Source organism: Octopus bimaculoides, chromosome 8 (genome assembly GCF_001194135.2).
Source record: "Octopus bimaculoides isolate UCB-OBI-ISO-001 chromosome 8, ASM119413v2, whole genome shotgun sequence".
Lineage (NCBI taxonomy): Eukaryota > Metazoa > Mollusca > Cephalopoda > Octopoda > Octopodidae > Octopus > Octopus bimaculoides.
The window spans coordinates 78,431,017-78,435,332 of record NC_068988.1 but is presented as its reverse complement, the minus strand read 5'-3'; the positions used below and the strand labels follow the sequence as shown (position 1 = coordinate 78,435,332).

The window sequence follows — 4,316 nt, the reverse complement described above, 5'->3', positions numbered from 1 at the left end:
ATATATATAGTAAAATAAGGATTCAGATAGAATCGGATACTTGAAAAGACATACACCAGGTAGGGTTGGATAAACCTGTGGCTCCGGCGTACGGTTGATAAGTATCAAATAGGATATTCCGGTGGTGTACACAGAGAAAACCAATCTTATGAGTATCTAGCACTTAGGGGCTGGCCCAAAGTACGCGTTACGTTGAATTGTACGTTGTTGGTATACTCTAGAGTGTCCGACAAGTCGTAAACCCTCTTGGTGTATTATAATCAAATGAATAATAACAGACGATGGACAATTGTCAGCTCATTACAGCTGTTTCTTACGCATTTTTTTGACTGAAGAATGAGAACATTCATCAGATGAAACGAATTTTACAAACAAATGAATATCCCAAGAATATAGAAGGGACGTGGCTGAAGTCTGTCGAGGCTAACTATACTCGTCATATTTCAACCACGTCCCTGCCGTATTTTTGGTATATTCTTTTATTTGTAAAATTATGTTTCACCTGATGAATGTTCTCATTCTTCTATTACAAATGCGTAAGAAACAGCTGTAATGAGCTGAAAATTATCCATCGTCTGTTATTATTACATTTGATTATATATATGATGGACTCTTCCGTCGTTAGACGACGTATGAGGGTTCGACAATTTCTTGCCGAGCAACCACACAGATGATTTGTTTATTGTGATCAAATGAGTGTGTTCACATAAGCTCACTCCCTCCATCAGATTGTCATTACTTGTACAGGTGCAACGGGTGCTACATATCAGAGGTCGAAATGATCGCAGAGCAACGTGAAATGAAGTGCTTTGCTCAAGAACACGGCGCGACGCCCGATCTGGGAATCGAACCCACGATCTCGCAATCATGAATGCAACACCTTAACCACTAAGCCATTTATACTCATATACACGTTTGAATACGTATTTATGTAAACATTCGAACTCCATACACAAATACATACACATATACCGTAATTGCCGGCGTATGAGACACACTTTCGCATAAAACACACCCTTATATTACAAAAGCATGTTGTAGAAAAAATTGAAATTTCATCAAACACGTATTGAAAGCAATTTTAAAGTATTTTTGTTGAGCAGAATATATGATTCTGTACATGTAAATGCATCATTGTGACAGTATACAGGTGTAAAGTATGAAACCATAAATTTATCATATATATATACTATGTTGTACGAATACCGGTTCGTACTTTGTCATCTGTAATATTTTTATTTTGAGAGAGTCAGTTTCATGCTATTTGGGAGATTCGCCTGAGTGCTCAGAGGGTCACCAGGAAATTACTTCAATGTAAACAAGAGATTGCCTCGTTCAAAATAAAAATATTGAGTACTTTAAAATATTGGTTTCAAATTTGTGTACAAGGCCGGCAATTTCGGGGAAGGAATAAGTCGATTAAATCGACCCCTGTGCTCAACTGGTACTTATTTTATCGAACCCGAAAAGATGAAAGATAAAGCCGACCTCGGCGGAATTTGAACTAACAGCGTAAAGACGGACGAAATGCCGCTAAGCATTTTGTCCGGTGTCTTAACGATTCTGACAGCTCGCCGCCTCAATCCCTATCAAGAGTACTTTTTGGCTATCTCATCTCCATTAAAAAATTGGGTCATCTCCCCCATGTTTTATGAAAAATATCGGTACTTTTGGTTATCTTCCCCAACTAAAAAAAAATTGTTTAACCCTCAATTAAAAAAAAAATAAATGAAAAAATTAATAAACATGGAAACTGAAAAAAATTAATAAACATGAAAAGTGAGAAGATTAAATATCTTATTGAATCTGGTAATATTTTTTATAACAAATCATACAAAACTGAAAAAATTGATAAACATGAACACTGAAAAAATTAAACATCTTATTGAATCTGCTTATTTTTTAATAACAGTTCATGCCATGTCTATTGAGGAGGCCAAAAGTCAGCAATGTGTTGAAGTACTGAATCAAAAGGATCTAAGACTTTTAATCCAATCTCTTGTCGTCACATAAACTCGCACACATAGGAGTCCAGTAGGCCTCTGTGAGTGCCATTTCATCTTTTTTTTTTCACTCTCTCTCTCTCTTCAACACTCTTCCAAAGTCTTTCAATATTTTGGGTTTGAGCTCTTTTAGTAGGATTGACAAAGTGTAGAGAACGATTAACAGTGAGACGTTGAAAATGACCAATATTAATTATATTTTTATATGCTGACCATTCGTCACTTATGAAGGTAGTACCTTATTTTCTATTATTGGAAGAAATGTTATCGTAGACTTTCCAGGGACAATAAACATTAGACACTCTTTCGTTTCGCTACAAACACCTCTAAAAACTCATTGTTAAGGTAGTTGACGTCCGACACAATTTTTCTTTTAGTGACAAAACTTTCATCAATTTCAGTAGTCATGTTGGGTCCTCCAATCACTCTTGGGTTAACTAAAATGTGGGCTGCAGAAACGTCTCTCAGGAGTGGCTGTGTGGTAAGTAGCTTGCTTACTAACCACATGGTTCGGGTTCATGAAAAGGATAATCAAAGAATATTAAAACAGACAGAACTTTCCTCTTACAACAGGGCAAATACCTCACAATGCATTTGCAACACCTGTATTGATGTCAACATCTGAAATCCGCACCAGAAACATTAAACCAGCAAGATCCTGACATTAGCAGCAACCTTCCACAGAAACAGTGATGTTGGCAGATTCTACCTCACAAGGAAAGAGAGCGAAGAAAAGTTAAGCAGGTACAAATCGCTTCTGAGTTGTAAAGGCTGTCTGTTCTGATGACAAGACTTAACATATGCTCAAACAAAGACGGCAGAAATAAATACATTAACCAAGTGCTCAAAAATGAAGTGAATAATACCATATTAGTTAGTAGTGGATTGCTCAGAAAGTACTCAGTCCATGATGGCTTCCCATTTGTCCTCTACACTATTAAAAAGACAACATAGTTATAGCTGGAACGCTTTGATTTTGTTCTCCTTGATCACCGTTGGCACCTACCAACGCACACACTACATTGTAAACCTGGTGAAATTTGTGCTTCAGATAACAATCTCTGTCACCAGGTCTTTCACACAGACTTATCATCATTGCAGACACATGGAGATGTAAATCTCGTGGCATTGCCGACATTTTGATGATGCATCAGCGATATAGTAGCCATCTTTAGAGATGATGACTCTTGCTGCAAATGTACGAGGGGTGGGAACACATAGCTAATGGCAGCTGAACTCACCTGGGAATACTTAATTCAACCAATTTAGCTTCAACATTGAACAGATCAACAACAACGTTGACCAAACTTTCACCACATTACATACACTTCCGCCGACTACCTCTTTTCCTTCCCTCAATTTTTATATCTTATTGCTCCAACCCCCACTTCTAACGTTCTTTTACCCTACTCCTGCTACATCTCATTCTTACATCCTCCTTCTCCCCTTCCTTCTTCCATCTCATTCTGTTTCACATCGTCTTTCTTATTAATGTCCTCTTATTTACTTTTTCAATTTTGTCTTCTATTTTGTGTTTCTGGGAAAACAGAAAACACCAAATTCGTTGTCTATAAAGCGTGCGTCCTTAGTACACTACTTTACGGCAGTGAGACGTGAAGCCTGTACTCCAGACAGGAGCGGTATTTCAACGTCTTCTACCTTCGTAATTTGAGACGTATCTTGGATATCAAGTGGATCGATTGCATCACTAACACCAAAAATACCTAATATACTCACCCTGCTCCAGCTGCGTCGTCTGCATTGGCTCGATCATATACATCGCATACCAGATGGGAGAAACCCCAAAGACCTCCTGTATGGGGAATTGGCCTCCGGCACAAGAGCACGAGGACGACTTCATCTTCGTTTCAAGGACGTCTGCAATAAAGATATGAAGTCGCTTGATCTGGACATCTTGAGGTGGAAGGAAGTCACAGATGATCGCCCACACTGGAGACAAATACTGCGAAAGGGGACGAAACGAGGGGAAGAAAAACAGGAACTCGCCACCAAAGAAAAGCACACTCGACGGAAGGAAAAACCAGTAGCACCTGCAGAGAGCTCTTTCAAATGCAGTCGCTGTATACGCGACTGCTACTCCCGTATGGACCTTTACAGCCACAACAGACGCTGCACCGCCATCAGCAGCTGATGCGATTTCTTCGGGCGCAGATCCATGGCCTCTCAAGACCGATGGATGCCTACTACTATACATACATTGGATTAATGTAATTATGCAGATGAGCTTCCCGAGGTCTCACTTTGGATATATGTCTGTGTGTGTGTGTGTGTGTGTGTGTGTGTGTGTGTGTG

General features: G+C 39.1%; 1 long non-coding RNA gene across 1 annotated transcript in view; it reads right to left on the bottom strand.

Annotated features, from left to right (window-relative positions):
• Positions 1–1,932: 1,932 nt before the first annotated feature.
• LOC128248524 (uncharacterized) overlaps positions 1,933–4,316 on the bottom strand; it is a 3,515-nt gene continuing 1,131 nt past the window's right edge. The window contains exons 2-3 of the long non-coding RNA XR_008264696.1: positions 3,741–3,881; positions 1,933–2,500 (exon numbers count right to left, since the gene is read on the bottom strand). This is a non-coding gene — a long non-coding RNA (uncharacterized LOC128248524). The remainder of the gene's footprint in view (positions 2,501–3,740; positions 3,882–4,316) is intronic.